General features: G+C 41.5%; 1 protein-coding gene across 9 annotated transcripts in view; it reads left to right on the top strand.

The window, feature by feature from the left end:
• Positions 1-225: 225 nt before the first annotated feature.
• The window catches only part of WDFY3 (WD repeat and FYVE domain containing 3), a 152295-nt gene continuing 136702 nt past the window's right edge, over positions 226-15818 (top strand). For 7 of the 9 annotated variants that reach the window (XM_077783020.2, XM_021541464.4, XM_021541461.4 and 4 more), the window contains exon 1: positions 286-426. The gene's annotated coding sequence lies outside the window, so the exon portion shown is untranslated. Of the gene's footprint in view, positions 427-15818 lie in introns of all 9 variants that reach the window. The other 2 variants (XM_077783021.2, XM_021541458.4) reach the window with 2 other exon arrangements.

Raw genomic sequence — 15818 nt, 5'->3', positions numbered from 1 at the left:
AGGGGAGGAGGAGGAGGAGGGAGGAGCAGCGGAGGGAGGAGGCAGCGCTGGCAGCGGGCGGGGAGGGGGCACGCGGCGCCAAGGAGGAGGAGGAGGAGGAGGACTAAGATGGCCACCGGCTGCCGCGGGGAGCGGCCCCGCTCCCTCCGCGGCCCCCTCGGCGCGGCCCGGCCTTGATGGGGCCGGGACGATCCCGGCGCCCGGACGGTGCAGCAGTGGCGGCGGCGGCTCCCGCCGAAGCCCGCCCGGGAGGAGCCGTCCTCCCGGCCCGGCCCGCACCGCCCGGCCGCGGCCGCCGCGCCGCGTAACGCCCCGAGCCGAGCCCTGCTCGCGGAGAGGCAGGATTCAGCGGAGGGAGGACAGCCAGGAGCGCCGGACCGCCCGCAGCCGCTCCCCGCGCCGGCGCAGCGGCACCGCTGCCCCTCGGTGAGTGCCCGCCGGCGCTGCCTGCCGCTCCCCGGGCCTCTCCGCTTTGTTGCGCCGTCGGCGAGCCCGGCGAGACCCGGCGCTCCCGCAGCCCGGCCGCAGGCCCCGCTCCCTGGGGATGCCGAGCGGCCGGGCCGGGCTGGAGGAGGGGGCGGCGGCGCGAGTGCCGGGAGCGGCCGATCACTGTCGCTGCGCGGGCACCCTCCTCCGGCTCCAGTGCCGGGGCTGTGCCGGGGCCGCGGCGGAGAGGGGCCCGGGGGAGCCCGGGGGTCTGAAGGAACCCGCGGGCGCTGGGCCGCTCCGGCCGCCTTTGTTGCGGCTGGGGCGGGCGGTCTTCCCGCGGGAGCCCCGGCGGGGCGCGGAGCCGGCCCCGGCCTTGGGGAGCCCTGCGGGGAGTGCGGAGGGGGGTCGCCCCGGGCACTGGGCGGCTCACAGACCGTGGGTCAGGTCAGCTTTCCTCCCCCCGCGTTTTATTTTGATTTTTCGTGCGGGTGCTGTTTTTGGCGGCAGCCTGGAGCTGTCGACCCCGCGGTGCGGCAGGGACATTGAAGTTACAGAACCCGACAGGTTTGTCCCCGCTGCGTCCCTGGGGACAGGGGAGTCGCTCGGAACATGGTGCTGGGGTTGGTGAAGTACCTGCTCCTTGTCTCGAGCGTCGTTTTCGCCCTGCAGTTCTGAGAGGTGGGCCACGCAAATGCAGAGGTTTGCACAGAGACCAATCTGCTGGGTACTAAACCCTGCGTGATGTTCACCTTGAAATACTAAGATTATAATTTCTACCTGTGCCTGCACAGCAAAACACTTGTGGAAGAAGTGCAAAGGATTAGATGTATTTATTTTGACCTATAGTTTCATGAATGATTTAACTGAAATTTTTTGGCTAACTAGAGTAATTTACAAGATTTCAGTGTAGACCTGTGAGTCCTGGCCTTATTTTAATGACTGAATTTTGGTTTCTTGCTAATGTAGGTTTGTGATGAGGTCCATGCATGTCCACATTTGGACCATGAAATTTTACTACAAAGAACAAGTGGTGGTTTCTTGTTAAGAGAAGTAATTTTTGCATGTTGTAGCTAATAGAAATTATTTTTCTTCATCAAAGCTGGGTTTCTCCCTGATGCCTGTGCATGCCTTTGTGCCCAGTTGTGGCTGTACAGCTGTAGGATGTTCCTGAACTCACAGACTCCTATGGATCCAGTCGGGTTCTGCAGAGAGCCAGCTTGATTGCATCCTTGGCTCATTTTGGTAACAAGCTAGCAGTATCTTGAATTAGGCTATTGTGAACAAATTGTACAGTCTGTGAGATCTGATATTTCTGCAATATCTCACTCATCCTGTGCAATCTTGGTAGGCATACAGCATTTGAAGATATGAACTTACCTGCTGTGAGACATGGTCAATGGCAGTAAGCCAGCCAAGTCTCTTTCTTTGCTTTTAGGTTATAGGTGGGCAGACATTGTGTCCTGGAAATGTGTCCATGTTAATGTGGCATTGTGCCTTTGTTCTGTGTTTGGACTCTGAGTGGGTGTCTCCTCACTATGTGGTGTGGGTCTGTTGAGTTCAATTGGGGCCCGCTCTGGAATACTCAACACTGTTGATAACAAGGTGTTTTGGGTAGAAGAATTCCTCAAATACCAGATTGAAGGATGGTGCATAGTATTCTTCAGTTTGGTATGTGTTTGCTAGGAACTGGACACATTTGTTTTTCTAGTGTGTTGGGCGATTTTAGGCTGCTAGACTTGGAATAAAAATGTAGTATGTTTTGGGTTTTATGGTCATCCTGCATCTCTTAGCCAGCTGATTATCTAGCTGAAGCAAGTTAATCATGGAGCTGCTGTGACTTAGTATCTTCAGCACCCATTTGAAAATTTATTACAACATTTCTATATCAAGGTTTAAGTAAGGGTTGGTGTGTCCAGTCAATTGTTTGTTTCCAGTTCAGTACATCAAGATCAGCTACTTGGTAGTGCTGCTACCACACAGTACTAGGGGAAGACAGTGGGACTGTGAGAAAAGAATGCTTATCTTTTTGTTCAAAATGGTAACAGAAAGATTCTAAATAAAAAATAATTATAGTTCCTGATAATTTCAACCTTGATGTAACAAGGCTACATTATCTTGCTGCATCTTGGCACAGGAGTGGTCTGAGAAGGTGATCTGACAGCTGCCTGTGTGGCTATGCAAACCTTGGTACTTTGGTTTAGTGGAGCTAAACTGGCAGAAGTGAGCAAGGCAAGCGTGTCTTCAGGATGTTTTGATGTGTGCTGCTGTTAAAGGAATTCAGCAGTGTTTCACATCCACCAACCTTGCATTAACTAATTCAGAGTTTTCAAGTGTTCTGTGTGACTTTTAGCGTTCAGGAAGCTTCAGTGGTGCTTTGTGGGAATGGGGGTGAGTGGGCAGATGTTCTGCTTACCCTTTGAAATGCTCAGGACTGTCATGAGATTGTTTGGAAATTTGGGTGTTGTAACATGGTGTTTCACTTCCCAAATGTTGATATTGCTCCGTGACTAGGTTCTGGGCATTCACTTGGGTTTCTAAAGATGTGCTAAGCTAAGAAATGTAAAGAGAAGAAGACAGTGATTCCCTCTCAGGTGGTTAAATTGATAGAGGACAAATCTGTTCATGTTAATTAGCAGTTTTGTTCATGTCTCTAAGTGATTTTCAGTCCCTATTACAAAATAGTGGAAATACTGTTTCAGCAGTGGCCTTTGACTTGCAGGACTTCCTGCCATGAGGAAGTCTTGTGTCATTTGTCCAAAATAAACAGATTTTGACAAGTGCAGATAAAGTATGCTGTGAGAAACCATGCATCTAAGTCACAATTTACCCCCTATTGCTTGCTTGCTTTTCTGATAATTAGTACCATGGAAGTCTATTCTTATGATATGTTACTAGAATGTAATGGTAAATAGAATTTTCTGTTGGTCCACAGTACAATTTCTGGGTATGTGTGTAGGTGGAAAACAAATTATTTTCTCATGGCTTTAATATAGAAGCTTTTAACTTCACTGATTTCCTTCTTGGTCCCTTTTTCATGCTGGTGGTGTTGCTGATTGCAATAGTACACTATTGAAAATGTCCAAGTTATGACAAATACTTAACAGTATTAGTTTATTTGACGTGTTTGGAATGCTGGTTGTTTTAAAAAGTGCTTTTTTTGTTACTTATCTGTCCTAAGTGACCAACAGCTTGAGTCTTTAAACCTTCATGTGTTGAAGGACTGAGGTACATTGATGTAAGATTGTCATATCTCCTTAACTTTGTCAGTTTGTTTACAGTTTCATTATAAAAGAGTGAAACTATTTATCTTCTTTTGGAGACTTTAATCTTGCTGCTGGGCTGTTCATACTTTGTTCAGGCTGGGAAGGACATAATTGTAAGGTCCCTGTGCACATTTGTTTTAAGCTGCTGTCCCGCAGACAGTATAGAAAGTGTTGCCATATCCTTTTGTTGGGTACAAATTCCTGCTGGCAGGATGTTAAATTTTAACTGAAGTCATTGGTGGGGAGTTGAGAGCAGCTCCTTGGCTCAGGTGAGAGCACTGTAAGCTTTGCAGGACTCAGTATGCTTTAGTGGTCATCCAGCCTTGAGAGCATCTGTTTGGCAAGCAACCCATGTTTGATGAGGCGGTAGTGCAGGCTTTGGAATTTTAGTCACATCCTCTTTTCTTCTGGATATTACAGGTAAATGTGTACAGCGCCTCCCTGGTACAAACAGGGGCTTGGTGACTGCTCTGAGGACTGAATGGCAACATCTTGCTGAGGAGGCCATGGCATGGTCTCAGGTGCTGGTGTCACTGTTGGGGGAGCTTTCTTACACCTGCTTTGAGCTCTTGGCTGGTATCGAGGCTTTCAAAACAAGTGCTTTGTCCAGTCCAAAGAATGAAGAATAGGTCTTGTTCCTTTTCTATTTGCTTTGCTCTAAGTATACAGGAGATTTTTTTTTTTTCCTTTAAGTCTTTTGTGAGTGAAGATGACCTAAATCTTAGCTTTTTCCCATTAACAGCTCTGGGGCAAAATTTTCTGATTTTTGTTCTGTGTGGAAATGTGCAACTGACATGATTTTTGACAATTGTGCTGATGTTTTTGAAATTTTGAATGACAGCAGGGAATAATTTTGGTTTTTTTTCATGGTGTAATTTTTCTTCTTTTTTTCTCTCCCTACCTGTTGAGCAAAGCTGTGATACTGGAAGTAAAACTGTATTGAGATTTGGGGGGAAAAAAAAGTTGGATGTTTCTTTGGAATTACTTTATTCCAGTGAGAGCTACATGCCATCTTTTGGGATCTTTCTCATATGAGGGAAGAAGCATTTGACTGCTTTACTGGTTTTGGTGTTTCATCACTACCCTCTGATGGATTTCTGCCTGTCTTAAGCATGTGACTTGTAATGCTTCACACATATGACAGAATAGGAACAGATTTGCAGAACTTGCACATGTAAAAAAATACCTTCTGAAATTTCAAATGCAGTAGAACAATGTTGTGCTAGGAAAGAAGGATTTCTGTGGGAGCCGTAAACAATAAGGGATGTTGAATGGTATGAAGGCAAGTGGCTTCTCATTTCAGGGCAAATTTTAAGAAATGTCAGCAAAAGATGATATGGATGCATCTGAATTATAACAATCAAAAATGCATGAATAGAATCTTTAGTTCTTATACCTTCACAAATATTATTATTTCCATGTGCTTTTATTAAAATACGACACAGAAAAAGCTTTGATCAGGTTGGCTAACCTAATGTACAGAAAATAATAAATTTGAAAACAAATAGGAGAAGTGGATTTTCCAGGTGGCTTATTTCATCCCTTTCTTTCTTGCTCTACTGAATTTTTTTGTTGCACTGGAAGCATGTAAGAGATAAATTCCTGCTTATTCACGCTGGGTGAATATTCATCAGTTGCATGGGTAACTAAGCTTCTTTTTCCAATTCTAAGACATCTACGTTAGAGAAATCAGACCCATTTAACTATAAAGCTGGTCCTCTACTGAATCTCCATTTTCTTACTAATGGCCATGACAGTTTTGATTTTGAATTTGCATTTGAGGAGTTGTAGTGAAGGATTTCAGAGTTAAGGGGGAGTTAGCAAAATTGATCCTTATCTTAAACCAGCTATATCAAATAAGCAAATGGGAAAAAAACTCCAAACCTTCAGAGCTGACAATTTGGTAGTGCAAAGATAGACACATGGCTAGAAGGAGAAGATAACTCCTACACGTTCTTAGGTGTTTTGGGTTTTTTTTGGTTTCTTTCAATTTTGGAATGTGATGACTTCAGTGAGAGTGTGGATCAGTAGCTCTTGAGAAAACTGTACATCTGGCTTTCTATTTTACTGCAGCTTTTGTCAGAGTTATCACCATGCACTGGGTATGAGAGAGTAGTTCTACCTAGTGCTACTTTTCTCAGTATCATTCTGCCAGGTGGAATGTGGGTGCGAGTGAACCACGTTTTATTTTCTTATATTACCAGATGATTTATTATTTTCATCTGAAGACATGGTAAAAATCTCAGCGTTGTCCAAAGCAGGATGGTTTGATTTGTGTAAATAGGTGATGGGATGTTGCTTCAGAAAGTGGAATGTGTTTGAATACCATGGTGATAAATAGTGTTGCTTCTTATTCTTGGTTCTTGTTGAGAACCAAAACTTGAGCTCACAAATGAGCTGTAACAGGAAGAGGGGGTTTGTACAGCAAGAACTTCCTAAAGTTTGTGTTTGGTTATTTGGCACTGTAAGCATATCCTTTCTTTTTTTTTTTTTTTTTTTTTTTTTTTTTTTTATTTGAGATAAGGGGAATAGAAGGGGAAATTGCAGGGCTAAGCAAATGCTTTGGGCATCCAGAAGGTATGCTGTTTAAAGGATACAGAGGGATAAAATATGCCAAAATGTCAACTTGGGTAGGTAATAAAACTTTCTAAAGGCTTTTTAAGTGCTTGGATGATTGGCAATCCCAAAAGGGAGAAAGACTGTTCAGACTGCCTTAGGTAAAGATCCCTGAGAAGGTTACCCAGATGTAAGTGCACTTGGCATAATGAGCCTGAGCATTTGTCTGAGGTTTATTAGATGAGTGGGAAGTACTGGCCTGTGGTAGAGAGCTGTTCTAGGGGAAGCTTGTTTTTATGATATGCAGGCATCAGTGGCGGTACCAGTTCATGTGATTCCTGCAGCCAAATTGTGCAGAATAGGGGGTGAGCAATCTGTGGAAGCAAGCTCAGAAATTATACTTAGGTTTAGGGGAAATGCCTCAAGAAACAAAGAAAAAAGCCCCAACAAAAAGCCCTAAAACAGCAAAAAATCAAACTGAACAGTTGCCTGAAGACTACCAAAGGAGTAGTGGGAACCAAGAGACGGGAATTCACCACCTTGATGGCATTTAGAGTGCCATTGATGGTCTTAGGATTTGGTTCTGTATTTGTATGCTTGCCAAGGCTTGTTTACTTCTAATGGGATTTTAAGGAGGTCTTTGGGTCTTCAAGTGAGAGCCAGGAACAAGATGAGTCCTTGGTGTGTATTTGCATGAGTGCACAGAGTACAGAATGTATCACATGGCAGAATGACAGACAAAACAGCTAAAGAGTGCATCTCTTAATGTAAATGTTGGGCCTTTTGTTGTTCTCAGAGTTGAAATGTCATGGGGTAGGCCCTCAGTAGTGAGATTGGCTCAAGTTACGGCTTTTAAAGCATTGAAATCATAAACCAAATTTATTTATTTTTTGATTTTGAGCCTTATGCTTGCAGTTATCATTCTTTTTTCCCACAACTGTGAGGGTTACATCATCTTTGGAATCTTCCCATGGCAAAATACTCAGGGCTAGGGTGCCACAGGTATGAGACTGAGAAAGCTGTGATCAGAGCTGGTAATATTCTTGTCATCAGTGGTTTCCTGTCTGATCAGGTGACTGAGGAGGAGTGAAATTTATTTTATTTGGGAGTTTCTTTACACTTGCAGAAGAAGGGATGCCTCTCTGAACAGGCAGAAATAAACATTTGTTATAATTTTATAAGCAGTCATGTGGAATAGGCATGGAAACAGTTTTGGTATTGCATCACAAGTTATATACTAATACTTGAGTCAGCAGTTGAGCAGTGAGCCGCAGTGCAAATGTAAAAACAAAGTCTCTATGGATATGGTCTAAGAGAATGATAATTTGCTTCTTAATTAGGTTTGCAAAAGTTTCTTTTTAACAGTTCTGAGCAGTGAGCCTAAGCTAGTGACGAATACTTAATTTAGGTTTTGAGTGGGTCATGAGGTAATGAGGGAGTGTCTTTTCAAGCTTTTCATTGTTGGAGTGTGTAAAGGCACCATAGCAACATGTCTTACCTTGACTGTAGCAATTTCTGGAGACTGAAATATTTTGCTTGCATTTCTTTCCAGCACCACAGCCATGCTCCCAGCAGCATTGGGTCAAGATAGGGGAGCTTCCACGGCTTCTCTGCTCTCTGTTGAAAGTTCTTGTAGTTCAGTCAGTGATGTTTTTGTACAGACAGGACTCTGGGTGTGCTGTATAAGTAGCAAGATTTTTTTTTTAAATTACTTGTACAGTGTCAGGGTTTATCCCCAGCCAGTAACCAAGCCCTATGGAGCCACTTGCTCACTTGCACTGCACCAGGGATAGGGAGGGAATCAGAAGGGTAAAAGCTGGGAAGAAACCTGTGGGTTGAGATCAAGGCAGTTTAACAGGAAAGCAAAAGTCACACCCACAAGCAAAGTGAAACAAGGATTGGATTCCCTGCTTCCCATGGGCAGGCAGCTGTTCAGCCTTCTCCAGGAGAGCAGAGCCCCAGCATGGATAACCATAATGCCGTCACTCCCCTTTTCTTCTTCCCCTCACTTTGTATACTGATCATGACATCAAATGGTCTGGAATATCCCTTTGGTCAGCTGGGGTCACCTGTCTGGGCTGTGTCTCCTCCCACCATCCCAGGCATCCTCAGCTTCCTTGCTGTTGTGGCTGGTACAAAGGGCAGAACAGGCCCTGGCTCTGTGTAAGAGCAGTAACAAAAACATCTCTGTATTATCAGCCCTGAGTTCAGCATAAATCCAAAACACACCCCCATAGCAGCCATTGTGAATAAAATTAACTCTACCCCAGCCAAAATCAGCACATAAAGTTTCCTGGTATGAATTGGCATAGCCTACTGATCAGTTAAACCCTAAAGCTGTAACCTGTTTTTATTTCAGTAAAGCACATATGTCTATATTGTATGCTTCAAATACAGATGATACTATGAACATTTAGGTTTTTGTTTGGGTTTGGTTGGGATTTTTTTTCTCCTTTTTAATAAAAGGAAGCAGAGGAGGTGTGTATACTGCAAATAATGTACTTGGAAAAATCTTTTTAGTCTAGCTATGTGTCTTTCCATTGTGCTCTTTCTTCATAGGAGGAGATCAATATAGTTGATGTTTTTCTGAAGTAGCTCAGATTGTGTAGATAATATACCAAGGTGAGGGTTTAGGTTCCTCTGGCACAGACAGAATAAATTTAAAAGATGAAAACCCTCTTTCCTGTCTATCCTCTTTTCCATGATCCTTTGCAGGATGAAGTTGAGCTTGCCACCTGAGTAAGGATAAATATTTCAAATATAAACCTAATAGCACAAAGTATGAGAATAAGCTTATTTAAATGGTTTACGAAAAGGACACCATCATTAGTAGATGTTCATGTTGTGGGGAATTCAGCTTAGAGTTGTCTTGTTGCATTAAGCTGAGGGTTGCAGTGCTCTGGTGGAAATCCCTGGACATGCTTGTTGTCTGCCTTTGAAATACTCACAATGAGTAGGAAAGTGGAGAACCTCAAGCACTGCAAAGTTGTAGTAAATTGAAATGCATTTTCTTGACTTTGGTTCAACAGACTGACTGCTGCTGTCTCTGAATACTCATCTTTATTATGTGATATGAAGAAGGACTTATCTTAAATTTTAAGTTCACCTGGAAAAGTTTGAACACACTAGACAAATTTTGGTTGGAAAGGACATCTGTAATTGTGCTCGAAGCAGGACATTTGCAGAGATTGGGAATATGGTGTTTAGAGGCCTGACTTTTTACAGAAAGAGGTAAGGATATGGGACAAGCTTTTTGTATGCTTTAAATAGGAAATGAAAACATGGGAATGTTTCATGTCCACTGTGAAGCCCAGTGGCAAATAGGCAGAGAGTGATGGGGTTTTTTCCTCCTTTTTTTTTTTTTTTTTTTTTTTTTTTTTTTTTTTTTTTAAATATGATACTGAAGACAGTAAGATAATTTTTAATGCGGTAGGCTATGAAAGTACTGGATATTTTACTGTAACTGTTTTTTTGTCTGCTGTTGGGCTTTTAACTGGTCTGTTGCTCAGACTTCTGTGCTTTTGGCGTGGTGGGCAGCAGTGATGTGCCAGCAGTTGTGAGGTCCCTGCAGTGGCTGAGGGAAACCTTGTTGGAAAGTTAGCACAGCTTGCAGAGGTCTCTTACCTCTACCCAGCAGAAAGCAAGCTGCTTTTGTGAATTTAAACAATTAATTACAAACAAATGCCCTTTGACCCTTTTACTTAGCTTAGGTTGGGTGTTCGAAGAAATGAGCTTGCACTTAATCAGGTGGAGAAGGACAGGAGCTTGATCAAGAGCACCCTGACTTGACTGAAAGTTTACTATTAACTTGGAACATGCAAAGAATATTGGTCAGAAGTCACACGTTCTTGTTAAAGCATTAAATAATGTTGGATGAAAAGTCTCTGAACAACCCATGTTTTTAAAAGAATGGCACTGTTTGGGGTTCATTAATGGCTTTGATATTTAAAGAAGAAAAATAGGTGCACAGTGGCACATTTTCTTACTAACATATGAAAGACTCTCTTTGAGTAGTTTTCTGTATAAATGTTTCAGGAAGATTGCTCTGTCTACATGAATGGAAAATGGAGGCGTGATGAAGACTTATTTTTTTCTATGCTATTTTCTCTTTAATTCAAGTATTGTTGTTTTTTTTTTATTCTGGACAAGAGGTATTTGTTTGCATGTATCTTGAGTTTTGTAGAATTCTTTTCACCTTTGTTTTAATTTTGTTTATATGGCAATGTCCAGTTTGCCAGTTAACAAGCAAAAATCTACCAATGAAAAATAAAACCAGCAAAATAGATCCCTTTCCCTCTATCCCTAGTTTCTTTATTAACAACATGTAAGTAAGGAGAAGAAAAACCCTAGTCTGGCAAACAAGACATGAGGGTTTTGTTTTGACCGTTTTACTGCAACTCTTAGTTTTAGGGTTAAAAATAAGTTGTGTTGCTTTCCAGTTCTCTCCTCAGGTGCTGTTAGAATAATGCTTAGACTGAGCTGTGTGGACTGTATGTGCTTACAGATACTGCATTAATACTGTTCCTTATTCCTCTCTTGCAGAAAGAATGTGGCATTCTCACGCTCCCCTTCTTTTTTTCATTGCTATGCTTAAGTATGTTGATGTTAGTTTATACCATTTGTAACGAGTATTCCTGAGATGGGACTCTTCTAAGACCTCAAAGAAAATGTGGAACTGGTGTGGGGGGACGATGGCAAAACTTCATGATGAGCTGAAGGCTTGTACTAAGTATGTAGGCTTGTACTACTGTTTCAAAATTTGTATCTCTTAATAGGTTACTCTCATTTTCTGTTTGCTTTAAAACGTCATGTTGTTTCATCTTGAAGAATAGCTAGCCAAGTCTAAATTAATTTTTTTTCAATAAGAAGGCATGGTAAAGGAAGAGGAGGGGAAGAGGTAAGGACAGAGAACATGGGTGTTCCAGAGCAGTATTTGAAAAACATTTGTACTGGAGCGCTATAATTACAGTACTTTACATCTTTTTACTCTATGTGGTGTCTTTTCTTAGTTGAAACCAACTGCCTTTTGGAGAATCTGTTGCTTCAGTGGTGATGATCAATTTTGGATGACTGTAATGTTTTTTTGCAGTAAGAAATTATTATCCACATAAGCAGTGCTGCAATGGTTGCATCATCTTTTATTTGAATAGAGGTGTCTCTTTTGAAAAGATATTCTGTGTAATTAATTGCTGTGACATAAAGGGGAATCTTACATGGTTAATAATCTGTTCTCCTGGCCAGTTACCAGTCCTTAGAGGTTTCATTTTCATACTGAAAGTGAGTTTGCTCACTTCCCAGTATGTGTTGTAATGCCATTATCTGCTTGGTCCAAGAGCCCTGGGCTGTATAAATATGATCTGCATGCAGAGATGACGACCCAGGCTGTTTTTAACTTTATCTTGACTTTCAATAATAAATTTAGCTTTCAGTAATAAAATATATTTCTTTGGTAGTCATTTGTATTCTGGTTGCTCTCTTGAGCTATAAGAAGGCTGACCTTTCGATGTCTCAGAGTAGTCTGTTGGTGTGCTGCTGGTTTATGCAGTAATATTTCTTGCCTGCTTTGAAACCTTCCCCTCTTTCCCCAATTCAGGGATGCCTCTTGCTGCACCCAAGGGTCATGAAACTTATGTTGCCATGGTTCTTATGTTGCTGGTTCTTTTGAGATTTGTGTTCTGTTTGTTCAGATCTCTTCTTCCCACTCTGGTTTCTAGCACATAGCCATGCATTTGGAGGTACTAAAATGGGGGTCATTGGAAGGTGCCCTGTCTGCAAAGAGGTGCAAATAACTGTATCCAAGTAATTGGTTTGTAATTACCATCTACTCCTCCAGTGTACTCATCCAGGTACATGAATTACTGGCTTCTATTTCTTATATTAGCTGTTGTACCTTTGATGTGATTAAAGGGAGGTTGCTGAGCTGAAGGTATCAGTTTAATGATGCTAAGCAGCATGTGCCAGCACTGGTAGTGGCTGAGCATATTCATGTGAAGATATGCTGATCTCAAAGTGATCAATTTAATAATGCAGGTGAGAGAGCAAATATAAATGTCTCTGAGAAAGATTTCTGGCAAATCTGAACTAATATAGTTTGTCTAAATAACATATTGTAGTCACAATTCAGTCTCAAAATGGTAGAAATTTAATTACTCAACCTAGTAGGTGAGGGCTTGGAGGGAGTTGGGGTTTTGTGTCTGTTTGAAGTGCCCTTTGTGCCACAGTATGTCTTGGAAGACAGTTTCTCTTCTGAACTATCTTTATAGATATGCAAGCTTAAGAAAATTGTGTTGCAATCATCATGCAATACTCTTTCCCACATTGTCTTTCAGTTTAGGAAATAGCACTAGTCAGTCTCACTTGGGCATAGGCAGAGATTTGTCCCTGCTTGTTAATTGTATGAGCAAGTTTGGTTAAATTTTAAGAGGCAATATTTATTTTGTACCTCTGACGCTGTTTACTCTTTAGTCAGCTTGAGTGTTTATTTGTACTCTTTGTTGCCTTCCTCCTTCAAGTGGCTGGTCAGTGATACCTTTTTACCCTTGTGCTCAGTTGGACGCTTTTTGCTTGGTGGTGGAATTCTCCCTTTGGGCTGATAGAGGAGGAGGTGTGTCGCTGTCGAGGCAGGATGGGAATGAATAGACTTGACTCAGAAGGCTGTGAGAGTAAGACTCCAGTTTATTCAAAATACACCGCTCTTTTATACAGAGCTTGGTGAGGACCAAATCCATTGGTTCTGGAGTGAAAACAACCCACAGCATTGGTGAAAAGTGCTTGACGCACAGTGATAGAACTTAACTATAAACAATGTGAAAAACAAGAGAGATAAAGAGTTATTTACATTCTTCTCCAGCTCTTTCCCAGGCTTCTGCCTGGCTAGAAACTCTCAGTTTCTTTCTTTGACTGAATCTGAAACCCACAGCTCTCTGAATATACTTTAGATTATCGACATGCCTATAGGTTTTTCAGACACTTGCTAGCAGAATGCTGACAACTATGGACAGGCAGACTGACGGTATGTATCAGCTTGCCACAAGAAAGAGAACTCAGATAAGTGACCCATCTCTATTTCACAGTTGTGTTTCTCTTGCAGTGTTTGTTCTTGTAAGTCTAGCATGTAAGTGCTACTGTTGCTCCTGGGAGTGCTTTAAATGAAACAAAAGCATTAATTCTCTTTACTGGCCCAGTGAGTTTAGTTTGTTTGTCTGTTAATATTTTGCTCTTGCAAAAAATGCTGCTTAGGAGGGCAAGCAAAGGAGAGTTGTGTGTGTATGTCTGCTGGTTTGTCAGAGCATTCATTTACCTGTTCTGGTTTGAGATATTTTTTTGGAGTCTTTTTTGTGCAGTATAATCTCAATTCTATGACGATCCTGATATGTGCTTGAAAGAAAATTATGCTTTATGGACTTTCTGCAGGTCTGTTGCTGATCCAGGCTCTGCTGGGCTTCTGTTTTAAAACAAGTGCTTTGGGATCATGCCAAAATATTACTTGGAAAAAGATTGTTACAGAGAATTCCTCCAGTGTCCTCCTGGAAATGCATCAGAGCAGGGGAGAAACCAGAGATAGCAGCATGGGCCTGATGCACTTGGGCCCATCTCAAAACTTGCTCTTCCTCCCTTTTTTTTTAATTTTTTTTCTTTTTTAAATGTAGAGACCTTATCATTAAAAATCAAAGGGAGAATAAGCTGAAGACTGAATAGATTTTTTTCCCCTCTTAATTGCTTCTAGTAATTTTAGTTCATCTAAATCCAGGATATCATTGATGTTCTAAATATTATTGGTTCTTTTAGACAAATAATTTGCTGTTATTTTTGTTTCAGCATATACATGCACAGGTAATTTGGGATCAGCATAATTGTTTCTGATTAATAGAATCTGGAAGGGCTTCTTTTTGTCCATAGGATTGATGATCAGTGAGTTAACTTCAGTTTTATGCACAGTATGTAAATTATAAATTCTAATTATGTTTCGTGTTCATTTCTTGTTGACTAGAATGATGTAAGGATTAAATTTTTGTGTTTTTTTCTTTTGCTGGGCAGGAGAGTTGTCGAGACTTTACAGGTTCAGAAAATTGTATGTTCTTTGCTTTTTTTTTTTTTTTTTTAGGCCAAAACACAGTAAGCTTTGGGATTTCCTTAGATTATGCTACTGACAAAGCAGGCAAAAGCCTATTAATGATTTAAAGAGAAAAACAAATGACAATTATTTTCATTATTTTATGTTCTTGTTGCCTTCATTTTTGACCTCCTCCAAAACTAAGCTTTAAGGTTATAAAGCAGGAATAATCTGATTTCAACATCTGCATTTGAGGTTCTCGTGATTTAAGTAAATAGGTTTTCAGGACTAGTGTCTCCACAGAATTGTAGTCCATCTTCCATTTTCCATCTCTTTCATGTCTTCTGGATGTGTCCTTTTTTCCTCCTGCATCCAGAACTTGCCTGCTCAGTTTTGTAATTTTTTTTCAAGTCACTGATAATTGCCTTTTGGGTTTTTTCCTCTTTTTTTCTAGTTTGCTCTTTTCTCTCATCCCCCTTTGAAGAAAGAGATAGATTAAGTGTAATGGGGAAGATTTTTCAGGACCCAGAATGAGCCTCAATTACATTTGTGAAGCCTGAAGACAAATTACTAGGATGTAAAAAGCCTGGAGTCTTAGGAAGGGTTCTGCAGTGAATCTGAGTCAGTTGTGTGTCCATTCTTTATTGGAAAAGAGATCATTATAGACTTGAAGTGTTGGATAGTGGGTGATTAAGTTTAGAGAAACTGCTCATCAGCTGAGCTGCACAGAGGGCAGAATTCACCTCTTGCAAGGGTGAGAAACCAGCTGTCCAAAATCAAGTTAGAGTGTGGAATACCCTTGCAGCCTTGGGAGGAAATAATTGTCTTTTGTAGGTGCCTAATTCCCATTACCTTAGGTGTTGGTTTGAAGATCATACATTCAGAGAGCTGTTTAATGATAAATTATCGATTCTAGAGCAACCCTAGCCACCTAAGAAGTGTCTTTTGAATCCATTGTCTATTGGATGTGTGAGTTTACTAAGAAGACACATTTTTATATAAACCATTGCTAATGAAAGTGAGTAGCAGAGCGAGGAGTTTTGGAAGCTTAGCTGTGAGATTTACTATTTACTTGGTTTTTAGCATTTTTAGTATCTGTCTTATAAGTAAATTTTTTACAGTGCTATATTTTTCTTGTTGGAGTCTTGGAGCACTTAATGTTTGTGGTTTTTCTCCTACTGCTCCTTCTTAAGCACCAAGTCCAAAAGGAGTGGGATTTTCGGATCTTCCTTTCTTTTCCACAAGGAAGGGCATTGCATTCATTATCCACAGTAGCTATTCCAGTTGCACTAGGATTAGTGTACAGTAGTGTATTGAGAGTTGCCTGGTGTTTCTTTACTCTTTGAGTAGGTAAAATGGCTCCCCTGAGTCCTTAACATGAGAATTGTTCAAAGCACTTGCCACAGTCACAAGGGGAGTGAGGGGACTGCTGATGAAGTTGGTGTAAGGGGAGCTTGTTGCAGAGCAGGTCATTAATCAAAATTTTGAGTTCTTGCAGAAGCATTAGGAGAGGTAAG

Source organism: Lonchura striata, chromosome 4 (assembly GCF_050655825.1).
Source record: "Lonchura striata isolate lonStrDom1 chromosome 4, ASM5065582v1, whole genome shotgun sequence".
NCBI lineage: Eukaryota > Metazoa > Chordata > Aves > Passeriformes > Estrildidae > Lonchura > Lonchura striata.
This window is presented reverse-complemented; position numbering and strand designations above follow the sequence as displayed.